Source organism: Stigmatopora argus, chromosome 14 (genome assembly GCF_051989625.1).
Source record: "Stigmatopora argus isolate UIUO_Sarg chromosome 14, RoL_Sarg_1.0, whole genome shotgun sequence".
Taxonomy (NCBI): Eukaryota; Metazoa; Chordata; class Actinopteri; order Syngnathiformes; family Syngnathidae; genus Stigmatopora; species Stigmatopora argus.
Window position 1 is genome coordinate 16,741,859 of NC_135400.1, and position 17,767 is coordinate 16,759,625.

At 38.5% G+C, this 17,767-nt stretch overlaps 1 protein-coding gene across 3 annotated transcripts in view; it reads left to right on the plus strand.

Annotated features, from left to right (window-relative positions):
• The window catches only part of LOC144088027 (uncharacterized), a 162,465-nt gene that overhangs the window by 102,480 nt on the left and 42,218 nt on the right, over positions 1 to 17,767 (plus strand). For 2 of the 3 annotated variants that reach the window (XM_077618218.1, XM_077618220.1), the window contains exons 5-7: positions 822 to 895; positions 9,315 to 9,431; positions 15,721 to 15,768. The gene's annotated coding sequence lies outside the window, so the exon portion shown is untranslated. Of the gene's footprint in view, positions 1 to 821; positions 896 to 4,670; positions 4,813 to 9,314; positions 9,432 to 15,720; positions 15,769 to 17,767 lie in introns of those variants that run through there. The other variant, XM_077618219.1, reaches the window with a different exon arrangement.

Consider the following 17,767-nt stretch of genomic DNA (forward strand, 5'->3'; position numbering starts at 1 on the left):
GAATAACGATGGTTGTTCTTTTTGAAGAGATCATGGGATCTCGTAATGAGGTCAGATGGGTGAAGGCCTGAGATGGACTTTTAACTTGATTCTGATTCTCCTTCCCGAAGGTTCTCGGGAATTATAACGTAAGGGGCGGAGCTCTTGGTGTCCTGTTACTACGGCTCGGGGGAGTCGGCGTTGCGCTACGATAATAACGACATCACACTGGGTTATTTTGCGCCGTCCTTGCCGATAATAAACGATTCTTGGTCTTCAGCCGATTACCTTTTAAGGCAAATTATTTATTTTTTCGCTATCATTTGTGGGGGGGCGGGGCCTATTTGTTGGACCCACCATGTTTGACAAGAAAAACATTTTTTTTCATATATTAACCACATTCAACCATATTTAAACCAAAGGACAGGAGCTTGTTAGCCTTTAAAAATCCGATAATTTTGAAATGAAAACATTATTCTTTATTTGGACAGTCTTTATTATCAATTGGCCTGCGCAGTTTGTTGTTGTTTTGGTTTGGGCGTATTGACGCCAAGAAAACTTATAATTCACTTTCTGAATTGTGGCACGAAGCTAACTACGTAGTGTGTCTCTTTTTTTTCATTTGTTTTTGGACACTTTTGCTTTTGTTTTCGGACATTTTTGCTGCTCGTTTTTCTGCACTCACATCCATCCTTTGTTCCCAACCACAAGTGAACATTTGTACCATGAAATATTTTGTCTTTATTTCAATTTCTTCCCACTTAAATCGGATTCTCATTGTGAAATGTCAGTGTGACATCCATCAAAAAGATGACATTTGTCCAAAAATTTTCTTCAAACAGAATTCCAGGCTGAAAAATGGACAAAGTCGCCCAGGCATTGAAAAAGAGCAAGAGAGAAGATTTCCTTGTTGAAGGTAATAAACTTGCCATATTTCTTCCTTTTTTAATTCTTGATCTTTCGTGACTGCCAACATTCTGAAGTTATCCCCTTGCCCTTCTCCTTTTGGTGTCCAATGTATAGATTTTCAGGTTTATATCAAATTAAATCTGCTCGTCGCGGGTAAAAAAAAAAAATCTTTATGGTAATATCATTTTGATGACATTTTCACCTCCTGGGAACGCAGAATGGTGAATAGAAAGAAGCAAATGACAACTTTAGCATACAAGTTCATTTGTTTTCGGGTCCATTGATAAACACGCTAAAAACACATTCCTATCGTCGAACTCATTCACTGCCAATGACGAACACGTGATGAAATAATGGTGACTAATGGAGAGCGAAAAGGCCTTTTTTCCAACTCTAAAGTTGTTCAACGCGACTGCCAAGCTCTTATTGATGAATTCATCGACTAAAAGGAGTGCCTCAAGGCTTGGCGCATCACCATTGGCATCGGGAACGCTAACGTCAGCGCCGTTTTCCAGTTTCTGGCCTCGACGCTTCGTGCGATCGCACGTTGGACCGACGTTCGGATTTCTGGTATCGCCGGGGGATTTTCCCACCCGGCGACGGAACTCTTGTGACAGATTGAGACGGATCAGTGGATGAAATCGTCTTTGTCGTGACCCAACTTCCAAACGGGTGCGCTAGCGGGGTCTTAATTTCTCGGGGAGCAAATAACGCGCCCCCACGTCCTCTTCCAAATAGCTCACCGGCCCGCATAACGGCAGGTGTGCCCGCCATGCATATTTACCTGATTGTTTTAGTCCTCATAACAGAGCGGGAGTTTGCTTATATGAGCAAGCACACACGGCCGTAAATTGGTTTTAGCGTTTGTTCAAGGAGGAGGGGCGGCGTCCGTGTCGGCTGTTTGCTCGGGCCGGCCAGACCTGCCAGTCACGTCGACCTAGACCCCAAGCGCAATCTCCCCAGGAAAGCCGGCAGAGAAGAGAAGAATATCAAGCTGAAATTTAGCGTTATCATTTATTTAGAGGATTTTTTTGAGGATTTTTTAGAGGATTTTTTAGAGGATTTTTTAGAGGATTTCCTTAAGATTTTTTTGAGGATTTTTTAGGGGATTTTTTAGAGGATTTTTCAGAAGTTTTTTAAGAGGATTTTTTTGGAGGATTTTTTTGGAGGATTTTTTTGGAGGATTTTTTTGGAGGATTTTTTGGGAGGATTTTTTGGGGGGATTTTTTGGGAGGATTTTTTGGGAGGATTTTTTGGGAGGATTTTTTTGGGAGGATTTTTTAGAGGATTTTTTTTAGTTCATATCTCATCTATTATGGAACGCTTATTTTTTTGCCGGCAATTCTGGTTGTGACATCACAACCAGAATTGATGATCATCTCGAGCTTTCTAGCAATAACAGAATGGTCACATGACCACAAAAGAATACCAGAAAGCCGACAAATAGCATGCTAGTTACGGTAAAAATATGCAGTTGGTTTTGGTTGTGGCCTCATTTTATGTACCGTATTTTTCAGATTATAAATTGCAGTTTTTTTCATAGTTTGGGGGGTGCGATTTATAAAAAGCAAAACCAGGAAATGGCGACGTCAGTCACCCCAAAAGCCTTTTAAAACGTGGCGTTGTGCCGTTGTCGGCGGTTACAAAGGAGGCACAACAAATGTGTTTCGCAAGGTACACGGGGGACAAAAAGCACAAAACATACGGAGGGGTCTTCAAGGATTCAGTTTATTTTGGGGGGTAAAAAGAGAAGTTTAGCAGGTCAAAGAAGCAAAACAACATCACAAGCAAGCACAGTCATCCAGAGTCTGATTGCTTCCCTTGTGTTGCTGCTGGCCGCCGCCTATCAAAGAGCTTCTTTCACAAGAACACTCTTCTGTGGGGACCTGGGGGCAAGGGGGGGGATTACAGGGAGTCGGGGGGTGCCGGTACTAAGAGATGGGCATAGCACAGGAAGTCAAAATACAAGATCAGCTCTATAATGCATGCGATATCAATGGAAATGACAAATACAGTCTATTTTCCTACTCACGCATTGATCTGCTAAACGTCCAAACTATTTTTGCTGGGAGGGTAGGATGCTAAAATTTCCAATATAAAGCCAGGCGCTCAGTCACAGTGTTAAAATGAGAAATGGCTCCTCTGGTGGCCGTTTGAGTGTTTTAAGAAAGGTTTTTGGACTTTTTTGAAAATATTTATGATGATATATTCACCTCAGAAAGTTTCATATTGGCATGTTTTGCATCTTAATGTGGTGTTTTTGCATGATTTTTTTTGTGCAGTGATATCGTAAGTATTTTATTTCAATATTGGATTGGATAACTTTATTTATCGGGAAATTTGATTGTCACAGTAGCAAGAGGGTGAGAATACAGACACAGCAAAAGACATTTTAGACATAAATAGATAGGAAATAAGTAAGTTAATAAATAAATAAATACATACATAAATGTATAAATATATAAGTAAATAAATAAATATATAAATACATATATAATAAATAAATAAATATATAAGTAAATAAATAAATATGTAAATAAATAATATAAATAATGCCAAATGTAAAAATAAAATAAACAATATGGCTCAGACTGAAAGCTAATCAGAAAGATAAACACTTATTTCTTGCCAGTTATTATTTTTCAGTTTGATTTGACTATCACAATTATTTTTGTCCTTGACGCTCGTCTAGCTTTTTATTTTTTTAACATTAACTGCCACTCAGGGAGACGTCGTCCATCCAATCAACAACCCTCCTATTGTTGTAAACATTGACGCTCTTACAACAGTCGGAAGGCTGTTGGTGTTACCCGAGTTTCATAGATGTAATATATCAAAGTTGCGGCATGCGGCATGTGAAAAAATCTTTTTTTTAGAGCACATCTGGTTAGTTTAGCACCATCGACGCAGCCACTGAGTAAAATGATTGAAATTCATCATGGTCGATGACAGTAAATGTTTTTTTTGGAAGTTGGGAACTCATATTTTGTATATTTATTTTGCGTGCTCAGAAAATGAATATGCATTAACCTTATGCTGGGTTTGTCTCAGTGTTTTTTTTTTGCTGACTTGCACAATATCGCGCACAACATGCGGGTAAAGGGGGGCACAAACAATGAAGGGCATGACTTCCACACACACCCGCGTTTCCCTCATGCACAGATGGTCCCGAGGCTGCGTAGTCTTTATCCAGGCGTCCGTCAAGCGCGACGCCAACATTTTGCGCTTTGGACGCGTAAAGACCGCCGTGGCAAACTTATTTACTGTTCAATCTAGATGTCAGGGGAATAACTTTGTTCAACCGACGGCTCTTAAACGAGTCGTACAGCGGCGGATATAACTTTGTTCCCCAGTTTATTATTAGGCGGCCCTCGTAGGGGTTTTTGTTTTCTTTCGTAGGCCGTTATTTGCGCTTCAGTCTCGCTTTCAAGGACAAGTGGCAGCATTTGTGACTCGTAATGTTTTGCTTAGCCCTCAAAGCGGCGGAATTTGACGAGGCGTGTGGTGTGGAACAGTAGATTGTCACATAATGTCCTCTATCCTCCTAAAAAATACTCTGAGTGTGATCAAATGTAATGTTTTTTTGGGGCAATAGCAGGTCTTTCTAAAAAAGTATTCTGTAAATAATGTTTGAAAAAATCCACTCCTCGATACGTCACGTAATTCTCATGCCAATTCAAAATTCGTGGATCTTTCCAGGGTTGTTTTGGTGTAAACAATGCAGCGTGGCTGCGCTTCCACTCACGTCCGCTAGTTGGCAGCACACATCAGTTGTGCAGTGTAATCTACTGACATGCTGCAGAACTAGAGTGACCCGAGAATCAAGCATGTTGACCAATTTGTGACTACAAAAGAATCTAAATTTTAATGCCCAAACAAAACAGTGTTCTACCATCTATGTAATGTTGCACAATTCTAACTAAGGTAAGTTACTTTTTTGGTCTTTTAGCCCTGGATGACTCAAACTAATGTTTTAAATAACGCTTGGACTGAGTGCTCTAAATGTTTTATTTTTCATAATTAGATAACCTGCATTTAACCATGTTTGGATGATAGCATGTCGAGAAAATATCATCATATGTTGTTCAAACACAAAATAACTACTACAGTGCCGGATGAGGTTTTAGAAATATCAAAATCAAATTAAAGCCTTTATTGTTATCATACACAGCTGCGTATAATGAAATTGGTGGTGCTACTCCACAAAGTGCGTTTTCCCAGTTAAAAAAACATCAATAAGTAATAAAAAAAATAACATTTATTTATTGATATAAACGTATATATAACTATTTTCACTGAGTACAGTATTTAAAATATTTTTTTATATTAATACATTACAGTCTTACTCGCACATCCATTTTGATCCATCCAAATTAAAACCCCAAGATGCAATTCCATACACACCTTGGCAAGCGATGCCAAATTTAACCCAGACTGTCCAGAAGGATTATTTGACCTCCCGTGCGTGTTGTTGTCGTGTCCTTACATCCTAAGATGATTAGCGCCGCCAGCTCAGAATACAAACTCATGTAATATTTATGACTTAACGTAGCGGAACGCCAATGCACGTTAAAGGCGCTCCCGCATGCCGTCTTCCCCGAGGAAATCGCTCTTTACAGTAATCCCTCGAATATGGCCACAAGAAGACAAAGGACTTGGACTAAAACTACCTTTAACCTTTTTGGGGTGGGATTTATATCAAGCATAGATGATCTATTTTCACTAAGAGTACAGTATTTAAAGTGATTAAATTTATATATGTATATACATTACAGTCTTTTGATATGCTTATAGTAGCTGTAAATAATAAATACAGTAATCTCTCGACTATCGCGGACAAAGGACTTGGACTAAAACATTTAACCTGTTTTTTGGGGGATTTATATCAAGCAAAGAGGAACTATTTTCACTGTGAGTACAGTATTTTAAATAATTAAATTTATATATACATTACAGTCTTTTGATATGCTTATAGTAGCTGTAATTAATAAATACAGTAATCCCTCGACTATCGCGGACAAAGAACTTGGACTAAAACTCCCTTTAACCTGTTTTTGGGGGATTTATATCAAGCGAAAAGGAACTATTTTCACTGAGTACAGTATTTAAAGTAATTAAATTGTCATATATATACATTACAGTCTTTTGATATGCTTATAGTAGCTGTAATTAATAAATACAGTAATCCCTCGAATATTGCGGCTTCACTACATCGTGGATTCTTTTCTAGGGGAAAATTCTTTTAATTATTTTTTTTGTAACTTCATAAAAATGTGAAACTTGAAAGCCACTGAAGTAAATTTTTTTTTTTTTTTTTTTTTTAAATAGGGGTGACCCTTCATCGCAGTTTTTCGTTTATTGCGGCCATGTCTAGTCTACATTAACCGCGATATTCGAGGGACTACAGTAACCCTTTCGGCGCTCCAGGTATCGCCACAAACGCGACGTATCGGGCATCCGCTGCCATTCGTGCACGCGCCGCCGTCGCCATCTGGTTTGCCCGCGGCGTTCCTTGGCCGGGCCGCCGCCTCCATTCTTCTCCCGTCGCCGGCGTCCGAATGACGGCGTGACCTTTCTACCTGTGCCGTCGCTCACAGCCAGAGCCTCCAAGTCATCTCCTCGCTAAATGCTCTGCGTGGCTCCTCTCGCTTCCTTAGCTCCATTTCAGCGCCAGCAAAGGTCACACTTTTTGGGGGGGCTGCGTGTGATTCATAATTTGCAGCCGTTATTGTTTCTACGCCCCACCAGACAATTATCAGCGCTCTGTATCACTGGGCTAATGTATGTATGAATTCTCTTTTGACGCTAACTGTAGCCTACTTAACTACTTTACTCTGCACTTGAACTGGATTTTACTCATTTTAACGCTGTTGATTTTATGCTTTTTCGACCCCGTTCTTGATTTTTGTTTAGTGCCATCAAAATGTTTCCATCATTTCACGTATAAATACAAATACTAATAAGGAAGGTCAAGTACGTAAGATTCTCGCATTTGATTGGGTAAAATATTGCTAACTACCTCGAAATACTTTAACTGGTTTTCCTCCACGATTACATATACAAAAATTGAAATCCTGTGTTTTTGAAATTTATTCAAGCTTCTTTGCGACGTGATAAATGTTTTCTTTTCCTTTTAATAGTCTACCAGTAGTTCACATTAAATTCTTATTATAGTGTTTTATGTCAAAATTTAAAGTGACAGTACATAATAGTATTGACCAAAACAAAATAAAATTTTCACTCACGATATAAAAAAATACTCCATACATAATTGACCATGTTTCTTATCATATATCGAGTATGCATCCACCATATTATTATCATCCAATTAAAACAAACAGTAGGTAAATCATAATGAAAAAACAACACTTTTTTTAAACATCATTTACCATGTTTCTTATCATATATAGAGTATGCATCCACTATTATTATCATCCAATTAAAACAAACAGTAGATGAAGCAAAATACAAAAACAACACTTTTTTTCCTGTTAAATAAACATAATAGCCCTAAAAATAAACTCAATCTAAACATTAGAGAATAAAATCAAGCCTATACAATATTTTGCTTATCTATGTATTTTGTTGACGTAGTTGTTTGGAGAGAATAATTACAAAGATGACTATCTAAATTGCTTTCATAATGTTGTGTTGCCATAACACTTCAGGGGCATTTTTCTTTACCGCATGGCATATTTTCACAGTGCAAACAACACATCAAGAGACACTTTTCTCTTTGCATTCTTCTTCTGGAGTTACCCGACGAGGTCCGCGCTACGTCCCCCTTGTGCGCTGTCCTGTCTGTCATAAGCTCAGCTGGAGTCTGGCAAAGATTTCCTACAAATAAGCCCCCCAAACCCCCCCATGTCAGTGCCAACAAAACCAAAGCACCAAGGAATACTTCGATACGAAAGCAGTCTATGCGGAACCGACATCTTCTTCACAAAAATTGACATACAGAAGCTTGTATGCTTTGCGATTGACAATTTTAGAAGGTAAAAAAAAATAATTATTAAAATAGTGACCATGTAAAAAAATTTTGGGGAAAATTTGCCAATCATATCTGGCTGTTTTTTTAGAATTTCATTGTTATTCTATTCGGGAATGCTTATTTTTTGCCAGGAATTCTGGTTGTGACATCACAACCAGAATTGATGATCATCTCGAGCTTTCTCGCTAGCAAGCACATGTTAACAGAATAACAGATTATAATATTATTTTGATTATTTTGAAGTCACTTGTTGTATTTGAAAGTATGTTTTTAAGCACGGCCCTCTGGCGAGGGTTAAAGTCGTTGCGTCACTTTCATCAAAATTGTTGCAAATATTCCATTTTTTTTCCCTCAAGTGCTTTCACAAGCAGAGCTTTGGTGTTTTGTCAACTGTGAAGGAGACAAAAAAGTGAAAAACACGAAGGAAAGGCTTCTAGAGATGTCGGAATAATATTGTAATAATGTTCAAACAACTTTTTTTTAACCCACGACAGTGCTTTAATGAATTGAAATTAAATTACGCGTGTTTAAATCAGGGGCACTACAAATTTATTTTGTTACATATTTTTTATAGCCTCAGATGCAGATTTACCAGGTTTGCTCCGTGACCGGACGATTCGCCGAAAGACGTTTCGCCGACGGACGTTTCGCCGAACGAACGTTTCACCGGACGAACGTTTAGCCGAACGGACGTTTCGCCGAAACGGGATTTGCGCGCTCGCCCCGCCCCCGGATTGTGTGTGTATGTTTTTCAACCTCGGCACAAAAAATAAAACAATGAGAAACATCCCCACTTTTATTTGTTTAATAAAATAATAAATTAAACACTTTAATTTTTTCGGCGAAACGTCCATTCGGCGAACTGTCCATCGGCAAAACGTCCGTCGGCGAAACGTCTTTCGGCGAAACGTCCGAGTACCGGTTTGCTCCACATTTTTCAGAAAGTACTCCGAAAATCTTGAATTTTTGTTCTTATTTTAGTTGGTCCCTGCCAGGCACCGTCTTTCAAAACGGATTGGACGTCTATCATTTCAATGCCACTGAACCAATCATTCAATGCCAGCCATCTTTGTGTCACGTCTTTTTCTATAGAAGACCTGTCGTTCGGCTATTTTATTTATTTTTTTGCTGGGGAGTTTTAACTGTGGGACATCCTGGCCGCTCATAAACTATCCAAATCTCATGGGAGGAGACAACTACAGTGCAACAACATCATTAATATGAGAGCCATTAATCGCCCAGCTTTGAATGTGGGAATAATGAGAACACGCCGCGATTAGTCTTTTGTATGTCAAATTTATTATTAATGCTGGAAAACAATTACTGATCGTGTAGCTTTTTGCACAAAAAAATCTATTTTGTTTTGTGTGTGTTATGTGTGAGATAATGTTAAAAAAGTGTTGACCTTGTACCTCGTCCCGCCCCTTTCCTCCAGACGAGCATCCTCTCGGACCACCCGACAACGTGACCAAAGCCAAGAGAGCGTCTGGCGACCAGGGTACGCGGTTGAGCGCAAAGGGGTGTGCGCCCCCTCTTCCCCCGAAGAGCAGCGGTAAGATCCCACCCGCACTCGGCGAGAACAGCACGGCACTTCATTTAAATTCCGCGAGGAGACATCCCATAAATCAGCGGCGTTCTGACTAATGGCTTCTCTGTTGAGGGAAAACTCTGGCCTGGCCTCGGCTCGCTACCTGGGGACCAAAAGTGGAGGGCTTTTTAGTTGAAAGTGCTGTCGTGTCATTATGCACCTTGACCACAAAGCTCCCATGCTCCGCCCCATAATTAGCGCTCATATTTCTAATTAGGAATTTCCCGATGGCATATTTATGAATGCGAGTCAACGGATTTTGCCGATCTACCGATATCTGTCCTAAAGAAGTAAAAAGTAGCACATTTAAATGTCTTTTTCTCAGGCCTCATAAGAGGGTTATTAGCGGAAAAAAATGTTTGCAAATCAGTTGTGTGGCACAAAATAACAATTTTGCGAACAATTTACGTTGAGATATTTTGTTCTCATAAAAAAGTTAATTTCCTGAATTAAAGTTTAATCTAATCTAATTTAAATGAATTTATATAAGAAATAGTCTCTTGATTGTAATTTTTAAGTTCTCTTTGCTCCGGAAAGTTTGATTCCCAAGAGCACTGGTGTCAAAGTGGCGGCCCGGGGGCCAAATCTGTCCCGCCGCATCATTTTGTGGGGCCCAAGAAAGTAAATGATGAGTGCCGACTTTCTGTTTTAGGATCAAATTCAAATGAAGAGTATAGATGTATATTACATTTCCTGATTTTCCCCCTTTTAAATCAATAATTGTAATTTTTTAATCAATTTTTCTGTGTTTTTAGTTCAAAAATCATTTTGTAAAATCTAAAAATATATAAAAAAAGCTCAAATAAACTTTGTTTTAGATCTATAAAAAACAGAATATTCAGGGCTTTTAATCCAGTTCTTTTAATCCATTTATTAAAAAAAAAATCTAAATATATCTAAAATGGTCCGGCCCAAGTTGACGTTAAAGCGGCCTGCGAACCAACCCGAGTCTGACACCTTTGCCCTAGAATTAATGTAAATATATAACATAACATAAAACGTACTGTTACTGTCCAAAATATAATTTTAATTTATATAGGAAATAATGCACTGTGATTTTTTTTTGGGAGCTCTCTTGATTGGGATTTTCTTGATTCATATTTTCGCCGAACATTTTGTCTTTGTTCTGCAAAGTTTGTTTTAGTAATGTAAATATTAAGATGCTATATCATATCGTTCTGTACATGTATTTATTTGCAATATACTTAGAATACACCCAAAAGCAAGACAAACATAAATCTATTTTTGAATCGCTTTCGTTTAAATACTCCCTCCGCTGTCCACACCGGACACAGGTGCAACGGGTGAAGCTCCGCCCACCACCTCACCTGGTCCCCGCAATTAAAAACGCAACCCGATCCGCTAAAGAAAGTGACGGGGATGTTCCCTTCCTTCCCGGCGAGCTGAAGTTTAGGTCAGCGTGCGCGTCGTGTTTGCATTGTGATGAGACGCGGCACCTCGGGGGCCGCGTTTGCATTTCCGTGAAGCCCCCGCCTCCGGCGGCCTGTCACTTCCCATGCGGCAGCACGTTAGATGGGCACGCCAAGCCTCTAAATAATTCAGCTTGGTGATCGCTGGGGCGCAGGCACGCTCACGTGCGTGGAAGGAAATCTTGCGTGTGTTTGCGGTATGAATGAATTTCACGGCCCGATGGCGAGCGGGGATACGTTTGTCGTTTTCGTCTGATCGGGCGCGCGCTTTCGCCGGGGCGAGATGTGGTCAAACGTTACGAAGAGAATGAATACACTAAAAATAACACGGAAAAGCAGAGGCGGAGCTAATGATAACAGGGCCAGGGGCGACGCGTGTCAACGGGGCCCCTTGGGTGGAACGCGGGGCCGAGCGGGGGAGGGGGCGAGTGAGTTATTAGTCGGGGGTTCCATTAGATTTTTTTTAGGGCAATACAGACCACCGTCTGCAAATCATTTTATGTTTGTCCCTCGCCCAATCATGTCGTCTTTCCGCGCCTGCTTAGAATTGCCATCGTATTGCAATAACCATGCCAGCAGGTAGGGGGCAGTGTCATGCAACCGATTCCAATAAAACAAGGTTAGGGGCAGTGTCAAAAGACGAAATAATAACCTCTAGTGCACATGTGTCAAAGTGGCGGCCCGGGGGCCAAATCTGGCCCGCCGCATCATTTTGTGTGGCCCGGGAAAGTAAATAATTTTAGGATAAAATTCAAATGAAGAGTATAGATGTATATTAATTTTCCTGATTTTGCCCCTTTTAAATCAATGATTGTAATTTTTTAATCCATTTTTTCTGTGTTTTTAGTTAAAAAACATTTAGTAAAATCTAAAAATATATATAAAAAAGCTCAAACAAACATTGTTTTAGATCTATAAAAAACGGAATATTCAGGGCTTTTAATCCAGTTCTTTTATTCCATTTATTTAAAAAAATATCTAAATATTATATCTAAAATGGTCCGGCCCACATGAAATCGAGTTGACGTTAACGCGGCCCGCGAACCAACCCCAGTCTGCCACCCTTTGCGTACACGATTTGAAATGATAAAAAAAACGTATAAATTGACCGTTACGTGGACTGCAATGCAAGTCCTGAAGACACTCGAGTGTGAAGTTGCGGCATATTGGCAGACAGTCCCCGAGACAGGAACCCTTCTCCAATAAGCGCCCCCCCAAACCGGTGAGTCACGACAGGCTGGGACTTGCTAAAAGCAAACTCTCCGAGGTGTGATCCCACCTCCAATCAGGGGTCACTTCTCATCTCTCCGCCCCCACGCGTGTGTTTTCCTCTTCATCTCCTGTAATCCAATCTCATTAGCCCCATGAATGGGGTGAATCTATTAAGAAGGCCTCCTTTTTTTCTCAGTGCCGCCGCTCTCTTTTTCCTCCTAATCTCTTAACCCCGTGGGATTAATCACCCACGGAGAGCAGAAATCGACCCGTTTAATCGCTAAGAGATGTGACAAAAAGGCTGCGAGTGGAGAGGATGCGCTGGGAAATTATTGGCCAATTGATATTGCGAGAGAGAGAGAGAGCGCTTGAGTACTGACGCTTGCCTCGTTCATTGACATCGGATTTTATTGATTTCATTCATTCGCCCAATGTGGGACATTATTCAGTTTTTGTCTAAACGTCGTTTCGGCGCCGTCCATTGGGTTTAGCCATTGTCAAATTGTTTCTTCTACCGAGCTGGCGATGTAAAAGGCATTTTTTGAGGCCTCCCGAATTTAAATGGATGCAGTGAAATAAAATTCAAGAATTGAATTCAAACTAAAAATGACTAAAAATAGTCCAAATTTGACAATCTGCTTCAGATCTTTTAGGTGTTTGCTCAGGTCATTATTTTTTGACACCTATTCTATGAAATGCTATTCCGTACGATAACCCTTTCAAAATAAAATGAAAAAAAACATATTGCTTTGCAATTAAAGAAGTTGAATTTATTCCAATGGATTCGTTTTTTTTCTTAACAGTCCTAACCCGTTTTTTTCATGTCTACATTTATTTTTTTCTTTTCAGTTCATGTCTGCAAAAAAAAATACGATCATTTTTTAAATGATTTCTCTAAGAATTCCGATTCTTGTAGGGGATTTGAGTTACAAACATAGTTATAGTGGACGAAAACAAAACTAAAAAGAAAGTATATACTTCTTTAAGTGACACTTTAATGGGCTAAAATTGCTTCGATAAATGTGGGAAATTACGGTATACTTTCTCCTGGCCACTTTTAGGACTCGTGTCATTTCTCCTAAAATTGCCCACATGTCACCCCCGGGTTACGGACCTCTCCCACGTCAAACGCTTTACCCCGTGACGTCGGCGTCGGCGCCCCCCCGATCTCCGTCGAGTAGTAAGTTCCACGTAAGAGTTTTGACCCGCTGCCGAGGCCCGTTATGAAATATTAATGAAGCTTTCGGAGAGTACGCTAGATCGCGAGCGAGGGCGAAAGCTGAATACACAAAGGGCCAAAGTGGGTCGGGGGCTTCGTCGGGCATTCATTAACCTTTGGGCGACGTCCACGCGTAGCCGCGCTCGCTTAGTAGCGCCGCTCTTTATTCAAAAGATGGCCGCCACCAGGTCCGACGTTATCTCGGAATTATTTTCGATCCCCAGAGTTTGCCGGAAGGAGGCGGGGAAAGGTCACACTTTGGATCGGGGGTTCCGAGGCTCCAACTTGAGCTCCGGCACCCCCCCCCCCCAACGTTTCCTTATCTGAATTGCTAATTTGGCAGCCGTCAGTGAGGGGGCGCTTTCCAGTGGACCTCTTGAGAATTTTTAAAAACGAAGATTTGAACCAAATAGGTGGAAGAATGTGGGTGGAGGAAAATGCTCCGGGTTGGATTTGACTGGGGTTCCGTTAATGGAAAGAAGAAAATAGTTGGGGAACGTAGAAGTTTCCTCATAAATGCCGACGGCGATGGTTGTCCGATCAGTTTTGGCGAGGTGGGACGTGGTCACTCAATGCCAGCCTTCCCACTGGAAATTGATTTTCATGTCTATAACTGTCAATGGCAATAAAGGTACTAAGGGCGACAAAATAATGTAAAAGTATTTGGATAATACAAAGTTTATAGATTCACACGACCGAAACAAACTTTGCTGAACAATGAAAACATGTAAAGTGATTGCAAACAAGTCACAATTAAAATAGCTCAATTCATCAAATTGGATGACTTTTTTTATAACAATGTGTGTATGTAAAACAAAATATTGAGAGGTACCATATATATATATGTATATATGTATATATGTATGTATATATGTATATATGTATGTATGTATATATGTATGTATGTATATATGTATATATATATATATATGTATGTACATATATATGTATGTATATATATATGTATGTACATATATCTGTATGTGTATATATATATATATGAATGTATATATATGTATATATATGTATGTATATATATGTATGTATATATATATGTATGTACATATATATATATGTACATATATATGTATGTATATATGTATGTATATATGTGTGTATATATGTATATATATGTGTATATATATATGTACATATATATATATATGTATGTACATATATATATATGTACGTATATATATATGTATGTGTATATGTATGTGTATATATATTTATATATATGTATATGTATGTATAAATATGTATGTGTATATATATGTTTGTATATATGTATATATATGTATGTATATATATACATATATATATATTTTTTTATATATACATACACATACATATATACATATATGTACATATATGTGTGTATATATATGTATATATGTATGTACATATATATGTATATATGTATATATATGTATATATGTATACATATATACATATATGTATACATATATATATATATATTTTGCTCTGACTTACTTATTGAATTCCATAAATTGGACTATTGCGTTAAACACACTACACATACAGTATATATATATGCTTTAGATTAAAATTTGAAGCCATCTTCCCCTCCACACTAATAGCCTGCCCTCATGTGTTTCCAAGCGGAGTGACCCAGAGGTGAATAGCAAATTTGCTACTCAACCTGGCATGCTAATTTCCCCCCACTTTTAGCATTGATATGCTACGAGCGAGTGAAACGATAACGAGTCGGAACGGCGTGCTGTTGCTGCTGCTGCTGGAGTTTCGGAAATAAAAAAAGGAAATGCTTGAAAATGGGATGCTTGGGAGGCGGCGTGTTATTTTCTTGTGGCGGAAGAATATAAAAAGCAATGTAAATAGGGAAGAAAAAAGAGGTTAATAATAGACGCGGTGGGAGCTCATCAAAAGTGGGGCCAAAAGAGCTGGATTGCTCCCACCTGGCTTGTTGTGTGCGGATCAGGACATGAATTTTAACCTTGCTATGATAGCGCTGGAGCTAAATAAGTAGCTGCGAGTAAATCGTGCATGCAAAAATCACATCTTTTTTTTAAATATATATATGTATTTGTCATGTTTTAGTGCTGTCGACGCCGATCAAAAATGGTTTGCATGAAAATCAGTCATCGTGAATGAGTTCATTTATGATATATCAGTAACATAATGCAGTTAGAACAGGCGTGTCTAAAGGTAAATTATGAAAATATATCATATTCCCCAAAAGAATCTGAAATACAACCTATTACATTTTCTCAGTGTAAACGAGCCTGTCAATCATTTCCGTCAATGTAGGAATTTCAGTGTTTTGTTTTACATGAATACATTTATTTTTAAATTTGATAAAGTGCTCTTGATTATGGCTGACTTTTTTTTTTTTTTTTTTTTTCCCAATCAGTTATCGAAATGGACTAGACGTCTTTCACCATCAATGGCAACCAGTAAGGTAATTACTTTCCAATATTTTTGTATTTTTTTTTTAGTTTTACCCGATTTTCAAGTTGTGACCGTTTCCTTTTCCGAAAAAAATTGGATGCCCCTGAATTAACACCACATAGATTTGAGATGTTCTAATCTGCTTTTATTGGCACTTTTAATCATGCTATTAAATTTCCTACCCTTTTCATGGGGTTGTATCTATGTATGTTTAGATTAGATTAGATAACTTTATTCATCCTGTAATCGGGGAATTTCACTGTCACAGTAGCAAGAGGGTGAGAATACAGACACAGCAAAAGACATTTTAGACATAAATAAATAGGTAATTAAAAAGTTAATTCATTAATAAATAAATACATAAATAAATAAATAAATACATAAATACACAAGTAGCAAGAGGGTGAGAATACAGACACAGCAAATGACATTTTAGACATAAATAAATGGGTAATAAAAAAGTTAATAAATTACTAAATACATAAATAAATAAATACATAAACAAATAAATAAATACACAAATATACAAATGAATAAAGACATACATAAACAAATAAATAAAGACACAAATGAATAAAGACATAAATAAATAAAGACATAAATAAATAAAGACACAAATAAACAAATACACAAGTCCTATACTATATAGCCCTTAGCTTCACTGTAACTATGGTGAGAGTTTGCCGGCGTCTAACATTTTGCTGAATGAAGCTCAGAAAAGTAAGGCATGATAATTTAGTGAATTGATTTATGTTTTTTGTCGTTGTCAAAATTGGCTTTCTTTCATTCTAAATTGACTTTGTGGCCTTCTTTCATTCTAAATTGACTTTGTGGTGCTGTGCCGTATGATCCAATTAGAAAAACAAACGTAGAGCAATGAAAAACTACTCGCCCCGTTCTCCAAACGGACGAGCCGGCGGGATCGCCGCCGTCCCCTAATTAGACACCCGCCGCTCGTCACGGGCTCGTCTGCCAAAAGATGAAGATGCCATCTTAATACCCTTCGGAGAAATGCCTCATTACGGCGCTTATCGTGATCAGACCGGTGTCAGAATGACGAGACGACGTGTCGCCGCCGTACAAAAACAGTCGCCAAAGTTTTGCAGGCTTGGCAGAGGCCTGACAGTTCTCGCTCCTCCGTTCACGTTGTCACATGCAAACCTGTCATTTTGCCCACTTAGAGACCAATCAAAAGCCTTCCGAGACCTGGACAGTATGTCATCATTTTGATTGCTTTGTACAAAAAAATAGTTTTTCTTGTTTCCTTTAAATTTATATGAAATACGGTCCGTCACAATTCTGTGAAGTCAACTAAACTCTAAGCAAGCAGTAGTTTTTTTTCTCAAGGGAAATTTAATAGTCTAAAAAATATTTTTTTACATGGTAATTAATTGGGATATTGAATTGAATGCTTCTATTGTCATTATACAAGTATAATGAGATTTGATTTTTTTATGAAGTACATGTAAGGCAAAGTGTTGCTGGGGGTGATATTCATTTAGTTATTGCAGTCATAAATGATAAAGTAAACATTTTGAATCAATGGCAACCAATGATTGAATACTAGAAAATATCTTTTAAAAAAAAAGCTGTTTTAACTCCGCCAAAGTTTTAAGTCAAGTTGCCTTTCCTTTTCCTCCAATGTATTTTTTGCGCAGTTTTAAAGCATTGTTGCAAATGGTTTGCTAGCTCTTTATGTATAATACTGCGTAGGTTATTGTATTGTTTTTTATTTAATATATTGATCATGAAAAAGTGTCTAAAAAAAGTTCCCCAACAAAAAACAATAAAAGTCCGGGAAATTTGGAGCTTTTCTTTAGCCTAATAATGACTAGGGCATTAAGTAGGACTAAATAGTAATTTGCAGTTTGTATTTAGGGAATTTAAGCAACGATTTAAATGGTAATTATCATCTACCTTCCGCGCGCCCAAAAGACCGGCGACCAAAAGATCGGCGACCAATCGACCGTGTACCACATAGCACGGCGCCTTCCCATTAATGCCGACGG